Genomic DNA, 9813 nt, shown 5'->3' on the forward strand with positions numbered 1-9813 from the left:
TTACATGTATAAAGGCAATTTTGAACATTCATTTTTTTCTTTTTATTTATTTTTTTTGAACATTCATTTTTTTTAAATTTTGAGTTCCAAATTATCCTCTTCCCTCACTACTCCCTCCCTACAGGGAATTTATGTATGTATAATCATGTAAAATGTATTTCCATATTAGTCATATTGTAAAAGAAGAAAGAGGTCAAAGAAAAAGAACCATGGGGAAAAAACCAAGAAAGTGAAAATAGTATGCATCTCTCTGCAATCAAACTCCATGAGTTCTTTCTCTAGATATGGATTTGCATTTTTCATCATGAGTCTTTTGGAATTGTCTTGAATCATTGTATTGCTGAAAAGAACTAAGTTATTCATGGTCAATCATTGCTCAGTGTTCTCCCAGTTCTGCTTACCTCATTTTGCATCAGTTCATGCAAGTCATTCCAAGTTTTTTTTTGGAATCTTCCTGCTCATTAATTTTTTAAAATTATTATTATAGCTTTTTATTTACAAGTTATATGCATGAGTAATTTTACAGCATTGACAATTACCAAACCTTTTGTTCCAATTTTTCCCCTCCTTCTCCCCACCCCCTCCCCTAGATAGCGGGATGACCAATACATGTTAAATATATTAGAGTATAAATCGAATACAAAATAAGTATACATGTCCAAACCATTATTTTGCTGTACAAAAAGAATTGGACTCTGAAATAGTGTACAATTAGCCTGTGAAGGAAATCAGAAATCCAAGCAGCCAAAAATATAGGAATTGGGAATTCGATGTAATGGTTCATAGCCATCTCCCAGAGTTCTTTTGCTGGGTGTAGCTGGTTCAGTTCATTACTGCTCTATTGGAACTGATTTGGTTCATCTCATTGCTGGAGATGGCCAGGTCCATCAGAAATGATCATCATAAAGTATTGTTGTTGAAGTATATAATGATCTCCTGGTCCTGCTTATTTCTGCTCATTATTTCTTAAAGCACAGTAATAATTCATTACATTCATATACCACAACCGGTTCAGCCATTCCCAAACTGACTGAGCATTCTATCAATTTTTTGACACCACAAAAAACTGCTATACATATTTTTGTATATGTAGATGCTTTTTCTCTTTTTATGATTTCTTTGGGCTATAGACCTAGTGGTGGTATTGCTGGATCAAGGAGTATATGCACAGTTTTATGGCCTTTTGGGCCCACTTATTCAGGAAAACAAAGGCCCAAAGGGCTGTAAAACTGTGCATACTCTTTATTTATTTATTTTGCTGAGGCAGTTGGAGTTAAGTGACTTAACTCCAGGGTCATACAGCTAGGAAGTGTTAAGTGTCTGAGGTCACATTTGAACTCAGATCCTCCTGACTTCAGGGCTGGTGTTCTATCCACTGCACCACCTACCTGCCTCCCTGGGTATACTCTTTAATAAAAATCTACATATACAAAAATATTTATAGCAGTTCACAACTTCATCAACAATGCATTAATATCCTAATTTTCCCACGTTCTCTCCAATTATTTTCATTTTCTTTTCTGTCGTATTAACCAATTTGATAAGTGTGAGGTAGTCAGAGTTATTTTAATTTGCATTTCTCTAATCCATAGTGATTTAGAGCATTTTTATGATAACTTTGATTTCTTTGTCTGAAAATTGCTTCTTAATATCCTTTCAGCATTTATCAGTTGGGAAATGGCTTGTATTCTTATAAATTTGACTCAGTTCTCTATATATTTGAGAAATGAGGCCTTTATTAGAAACATCGGATGTAAATTTTTTCGCCCTAGCTTTGTGGTTCCCTTTTAATCTTGGCTGTATTGGTTTCGTTTATGTAAAACCTTCTTAATTTAATATGATCAAAATAATCCATGTTACATTTTGTAATGCTTTCTATTCTCTTATTTGATCATAAATTTTCTCCAGGTAAGGTAAACTATTCCTTGTTCTCCTAATTTACTGGTAGTATTATCCTTTATGTCTACTCATTTTGACCTTATATAATGTAAAACATTGGTTTACACCTAGTTTTTTCCACATTGTTTTCCAGTATTCCCAGCAGTTTTTGTTAAATATTGAGTTCCTATTTCAGAATCTGGGGGTCTTTGGGTTTACTAGATTATTATGGTCATTTACTACTATGGTCTTATGTACCTAATCTATTCCACTAATGCACCATGCAGAAATTTTCAAACAAAGATTGGATGAAGAAAGGGAGGAAGGAAAGAAATCAGGAAGGAAGGAAGGGAAGAAAGAAGGGAAGGGGGAGGAAGAGAGAGAGAGAGAAACAGAGAGAGAGAGACAGAGAGAGAGACAGACAGAGAGACAGAGACAGAGAGAGAGAGAAAGACAGACAGAGAGAGAAGAAGAAGAAGAAGAAGAAGAAGAAGAAGAAGAAGAAGAAGAAGAAGAAGAAGAAGAAAGAAAGAAAGAAAGAAAGAAAGAAAGAAAGAAAGAAAGAAAGAAAGAAAGAAAGAAAGAAAGAAAGAAAGAAAGAAAGAAAAGGAGGAGGAGAAAGAGGAGGAGGAGAAAGAGGAGGAGGAGGAGGAGGAGGGAAAAAGGGAGGAAGGGAGGGAAGAAGGGAGGAAGCACACTTATTAGTGCTCACTATGTACCAAATATTAGGCTAGCAGGGTCCTCAAACTTTTTAAATAGGGGGCCAGTTAACTGTCCCTCAGACTGTCGGAGGGCCGGACTATAGTAAAAACAAAAACTTTGTTTTATGGGCCTTTAAATAAAGAAACTTCATAGCCCTGGTGAGGGGGATAATTGTCCTCAGCTGTTGCATCTGGCCCGCAGGCCGTAGTTTGAGGACCCCTGGCACTACCAAGAAAGAAAGACAGACTTGATTCTCAAGGAACTTACATCCTAATCAGGAAAGACAATATATAAAAGAAAAATAATTTAAAAGCCAAATGAAAGGTCTAAAAATGTCAAAGATGTAGTAGGAGGGCAGATGACAAGGTCCAAGGGTCTTTAGGTTACCTGAATAGGTCAGATGATAGTGCCAGGGGAACATAGAACCAACAGTAAGATCTGATGGTTTCCATTTTCCTGCATGGAATAGTCAATAACTCAACTTATCCAAGCCTTGTGAGTAGCCTATTACTATAAACTGAATGAGCTCTGAGAGGCTTAGGCCAAGGGAGAGGACAAAGGGGAACAAAAGGGAAGGGTTGATAGGTCTTCCTGATGCTCAGAGATCCCAGACAGGGTTCTATAATATAATGACAAAAATATATGAGGATGTTGCTGAAGATTGGATAACTTATAAGATTTCTTCCATCATAAAGACTGAACAATTCCGTGAAAATCTACCAATGACTTTAAATAATTTATTACAATGAAAAGGTCTTCAGAAAACTCTTTCCAAAGGCACAGGTTAGGGATCTCTGGGTTGGTACCTTCAATTTCTGATAAATCTGATATCTTGTTATGGTAATGGTGGTAGGGTAACCTTCCAACCAACAGAAGCAGGTAATAATGAGATAAGGAAAAGAATGGAGAAGTTTAAAATATTTGCTTGAAAATATTTTGATAGTTTTTTTTTTTGGTCTTTATGTTTTTACACAGCTTGACTTATATGGAAATATGTTTTTACATGACTATATCATTGAGGTGAAGAAGGAAAGGAGTTTGAAACTCAAAATCTGAAAAAGAGGAATGTTGACATTGTTTGTGTGTGTGTGTGTGTATGTTTCTAATAGGAAGAAAATTAAATACTTTTTTTTTAAAGAAAAAAAAATAATTCCATAGCATGGAGCAAGGTATATAGTGAGTTTGACTCAATTAGAGCAAGCCAGGGCTCAGGTCCCTCCTTTGACATATACTGCCTATTTGATCCTGGACTCCTCAGTTAAGTGTTTTATGCCCTAGGCAATTCTTTAAGACTAATAAGCACATAAGATTTGCATTTGATTAGCAAATTTTTCCCACTGGGAATTTGTTATGCCAGTAAATTCATAGATCTGGTAAAAGCAAAAAGTTTACAAACTTGTTCCAAATCTTTCTTATGTGGCTATTTTTCTCTGTATCATCTCAAAAATCCCTGATGGTTCCAGATGAATTTTCTCTTTTTTTTGTTTCTTTTTTATTTTGTTTCAGAAAAAAAATTAGAGATGGGATGTGTTATTTACATTGGATAATTTCTGCTATATATTATTTCTGGAGTAAAAGAAATTAATCCTGTTACATGTATAGGTTATTCATTGGGGAAGAAGCATATTCTTCATATGGAAAGTTTATATATATATATATATATATATATATATATACACATATATATATGTATATATGTATGTACATATATATATACGTACATATGTGTGTGTGCATATCTCTGTATATATATATATATATATATATATATATGTATGTATTATGGAGATAGGTCATCATTTTCTATAACATCCATCTAATATAGGGTTCTTAATTTTTGTGTGTCATGGGCCCCTTTGGGCTGTCTACTTAAAGCTATGGATCCTTTATTTGTATACTTTTAAATGCATAAAATAAAATAAGACTACAGAGAAAACCAATCATATTGAGTGATGAAAAAAAGTTTTTTTTTTTAATTTCATAGACCTCAAGGTAAGAATTCCCAATCTAATATAATATATAACATGGCCTGTTATTTATTTTATAATCAAGACATGAACACTAACATCAGAATTAGAACTGAAAAGTCACAATTTCTAAAAGTCATTATAGGTAATGTGTATAGGATGTTACACCTTAGTAACCTCAGGAGTTTTTTGGTACCGTAGTGCTTGCTTGAATATCTGGAGTCCTGTTCATATCCTAGAATAAAGTCATAACACTTTTTACTGTAAAACAGATTTCAGAATAAGCTTGGTTTGCCTCTGAGAGCCCCTAAAAGATAATTGTGTACCTAGTATAAGGACTTCAGGAAATAGTCTCATTTTATGAATGATGCCATGGCACAGAATAGGGCAATATTTTTTGCAGAATCTCATTATATAATCAAATCTTGGCAGAGTACCTATACTGCACTGAATATCAAACTGATCTATCAAACAATGATAGACATACTATTGTTCTTACCAGGTAAAACAAAGCCAACATTTCTGTGGAATTTCTCTTCTATGTCCATGGAACCATATTCTTTATCTTCCTCTAGGGAGGGGGGTAGAGATGGTATTTGGGTAGTGTCCAAGACCTCTTAGGGCTCATTGCCATGACTAAATAGGTGGCAATCTATCCTTGGATTCTTTTGATTAAAGCTCAGATGGATTCTTCAGGCAAGATTCTTATCTTTGAGGAATATTTTTTTATTCTTTACTTTAAAGAGATAGCCTCAAAGGCAATGGGGGATTAATACATAACTTCAGAATTAGAACTTTGATATTTCAAGGAATTTGTGATCTCATTCATGTGGGTATTCCTTCCAAATGGGCATATTACAACCCATCCATGTCTTCTCATCCTATGCCATTCTTGTCTATGCATTCCCATATTTCTCACAGGAGAAGGAGACTACCTAATATTCTACAAACCTTCCTCTAGTCTAAACATTAATTCGACAGAACTTCAAGGGGTCTGTCAATAGATTTCAAGAGGTCTATGAACTTAAATAGAAAACAAAGTACATCTTTCTTTTAACACACTTTTTGTTTTCTTTGTAATTCTATGTATTTCATTTCATACATTTAAAGAACATTACTCTGAGGAGGGGTTCGTAGGCTTCCTCAAACTGCCAGGGAGGTACATGATGCAAAAAAGATTAGCCACCCCTGATTTAGACCTCTTGATATTATATAGTTGCCAAATTTCAGTGTAGCCCCTGGAAAATAGGCAAACTCCATGTGCTATTGTGTAAACCCAGGGAAAGACAGAGATACCCAACTAGTCTCAGGCCTCCAGCAATACCAAAGACTCCCACTCTACCCCCCTCAGTATAGCACCGGACATGAAAGTTCCTTGTGGGTAAACAATCAGGGCTTGCACAAGTAATCTGAGACAGCGCCCCTTCCACCCCAGGAGCAAAGAAAGGAAAAAGATCAAAATAGCTGAGCCAAAAACAAAGAAGGAAGAAGAAGAAGAAGAAGAAGAAGAAGAAGAAGAAGAAGAAGAAGAAGAAGAAGAAGAAGAAGAAGAAGAAGAAGAAGAAGAAGAAGAAGAAGAAGAAGAAGAAGAAGAAGAAGAAGAAGAAGAAGAAGAAGAAGAAGAAGAAGAAGAAGAAGAAGAAGAAGAAGAAGAAGAAGAAGAAGAAGAAGAAGAAGAAGAAGAAGAAGAAGAAGAATCTGACCATAGAAAGTTATTATAGTGGCAGAAAAGATCAATACACAAATTCAGAAGAAGATAACAATATTAACAATATCAAAACAAAAAAGAGCAACAATGTCAAAACACGTATGTACAAAACCATAAAGAAAAACAGGAAGTGGTCTCAAGCCCAGAATGAACTCATGGAAAAATCACATAAGAAAGGTAGAAGAAAACTTGGGAAAAGACAAGAAAGTGATACAGGAGAATTATGAAAAGGGAGTCAACAATACTTAACATGTATAGGACTGCTTGGCATCTTGGGGAGGGAGTGAAGGGAGGGAGGGGAAAAGTCGGAACAGAAGTAAGTGCAAGGGATAATGTTGTGAAAAAATACCCAGGCATGGGTTCTGTCAATAAAAAGTTATAATTATTTAAGAAATAAAAAGGAGTCAACAGATTGGGAAAAAGAAAACAACTGTTTAAAAAGTAGAATTGGGCAAATGGAAAAAGAGACACAAAAAGTAACTGGCCAAATAGAAAAGAAAGTAAAAAGGCAATTGAGGAAAACAACTCCTTAAAAATTAGAATTGGGCAAATAGAAGCTCATGACCCTGTTAAGACATATGACTCAATTAAACAAATTCAAAAGAATGAAAAAAATGGAAGAAAATGTAAAATACTTCATGGGAAAAACAACTGATTTGGAAAATAGATTCAGGAGAGACAATATCAGAATCACTGGATGACCATAATCAAAAGGAGTACATGGAAGACATCCTTCAGAAAATTATCAGGAAAAACTGCCCTGATATCCTGGAACCAGAAGGCAAAAGAGATATTGAAAGAAACCACTGATTACTTCAGGAAAGAGATTCCAAAATAAAAACTCTAAAGAACATTACAGCTAAATTTCAGAACTCTCAGGTCAAGGAAAAAATACTGCAAGTGGCCAGAAAGAAACAATTCAAATTATTGGGGAGCCATAATCAGAATTACACAGAACTGAGCAACTACTACGCTAAAAGGTCAAGAGTCATGGAACATAATTTGCCAGAATGTAAAAGAGCTAGGAATACAACCAAGAATCACTCATCTAGTAAAATTAAGCATAATACATAAAATTAAGCATAATACATCAAGGCAGGGAAATGCTTATTCAATGAAATAGAAGGACTTCAAGTTTTCATAAGAAAAAAACCAGAATTAAACCAAAAATGTGATGTTCAGTATCAAAATTCAAGAGAAACATAAACAAGTAAATAGGGAAAAGAAATCAAGGGAATTCTAGTTAACTAGTTAACTAGTTAAAGAACTTTGAAAAAATAACCTCTCATACAGGGCTAGCTGTGTAGCCTCCAGGAGAAATTAAGGAGGAAGTGGTCTCCAGGGGAATTTAGTCAATGTGAAGCATCTTTTTAAAAAATTCCTTCAACAACTTATCCCCTTTTTATTGTGTCATATAAAACAGGGGAAAAAAGATAACATACACAAAAACATTCACACATTAATAAAAAGAAATTCACTATTTAAAGATGGTTGCAATTAATCCTACTCTTTGGGTGTTCTTTCAATCAATTCATTTATTCATTCACCAAATACTCATTGTGTGCCTACTATGTGGGATGAAGGTGTGAAGAGGATAAAAGAAAGGCAAGATTTTGCCATTATAAACATTTAAAAAACTAATGTGGCTAGGAAGAGAGAAAATAAAAATTTTACATCTTGGTAGTTTTATCTCTGTGTGTATTGATGTGATAGAGTGGGTTTAAATCCCATCTTCCATGATTATTGCCTGATTGTATTTGAACAAGTCCTTAATTTCCCTTTTCCTTAATTGTAAAGTGAAAGTTGAACTACATGGCCTCTGAGATCCCTTCCAAGGCTAGATCTATGGTTCTATGGTTATAATGATATTACTGAAATCTTTTCTTCAGGAATTCAAGGGAACTTTAGGGTTTTGGATGTAGCCAATGATTGTTGTTCTACAGAAAATGATTGAATAGTCAGATTAAATAACAAATAAAAATTTTATAGGATCTTAAACTCTTGCTACTACTTACTACTCCATTTCTACATTTAAATCATAGACAGTCAACTTGGTATTTTTCTAGCTCACTGGGCACTTGGAAGCTGTACCACTATTGCCAAATAATCAATCCAATATTTATGAAGCACCTGCTATAAGCTAGGCATTGGGGATAAATCAATTAACAAGCATTTATTAAAAATCTATTGTGTTTTAAGTACTATATTGGAATTTACATTTGGGGATATAATTGCAATAAATGAAAGATATTTTAGACTGACTCATACTTACCCAACAAATGTTGTCCAGGATTTTGCACTTCTCTGAAGAGCTTTTCACTCTAAATCCAGAAGTTTATGATACTTATCTATAGTTTCTCCTGTCTTCATTACTCCTCTCCCTTGACTCTTCCCCCAGTTTCCTAATCTGTACTTTCAGAGATGTGTAGATTTGTAACTGAGCCAAACTAAAGTTATTTAATTCTCTCTAGGTATCACCTTATAAATCAAAGTTTGCAGACACTTAATTATTTTTATAGCTCTTCTCTGAATTTCCTCCAGTCACAGTGCATCTTTCTGATAACACCGTGTTCTGAAGGCAGACAGACTCACCAGCACATCATTAAATATCAGAACTACCCTAGATTTGAGTTTCTCAATTGTATGTAGCTTGAAAGGCATAGTAGCTTTTACTTAAAGTCAGGAATTCATGTGAATTCATAAGTATTTATTAAATACCTATTATAAAGCCAGTACTGAACTGGATGTTAAGCATTCAAAGACAAAAATGAAGCAGCTCCTATTCTCAATGGAGAAATGAAATGTATATAGATAAGTTAATTCAAACTATATACAAAATACAAAGCAAAGCTAGCTAGTAGCTAGAGAAATCAGGAAAAGCCTTGTGCTTCTAAAGATAGTGAAGGTAACAAAGAAACTGAATACCCAATGTTCTTTTACTTCCCTTAAGCCACTTTCATTTTGAACTATTGGAAAACAGGGAATAATATAATCAGAACCTAAAGCAGGAAGGGAATTCACTTTGAGGAGGGAAAAATGGCACAAGAAACCCTTCTCAGATTGGTTAAGTAGTTCTCCATAAAAATAGACAGGTACAATGGGGCTTTGAACAAGTCACATAGTTATATGGACTTCAGTTTCTTCACTTGTAAAATGAAGGTGATATAGTAGATCATCAGGTCCCTTCCAAATCTAATTGCCTATGAGTCTAAGAGAGTGTGAAATAAAAACATATATATATATATATATATATATATGCCAAATTTTCACTTGTCAAAAATTCCTCCACTACTCCATTTCCCAACTAAACAGGAGAGAAAAATATTCATTGCCTGAGAGATGCTGCCCTTCTTAGAAGGAAGCTGGAAGAATGCAGAGGCACTGATAAAGAAACTAGAAAAGACAATTTCCTACTGACCATTGCTAGAGAATAACCAAAAACATGAGTTGACATTGACAATACAGTAAATCTTTTCTGGCTCAGCTCTCTAAAGTGGATCAGCTTTACCTTCCATCTAGTGTGGAGCCATCTTATTCTAGGTGGATCAGGGACACCAA

Source organism: Sarcophilus harrisii, chromosome 3 (genome assembly GCF_902635505.1).
Source record: "Sarcophilus harrisii chromosome 3, mSarHar1.11, whole genome shotgun sequence".
Classification (NCBI taxonomy): Eukaryota; Metazoa; Chordata; class Mammalia; order Dasyuromorphia; family Dasyuridae; genus Sarcophilus; species Sarcophilus harrisii.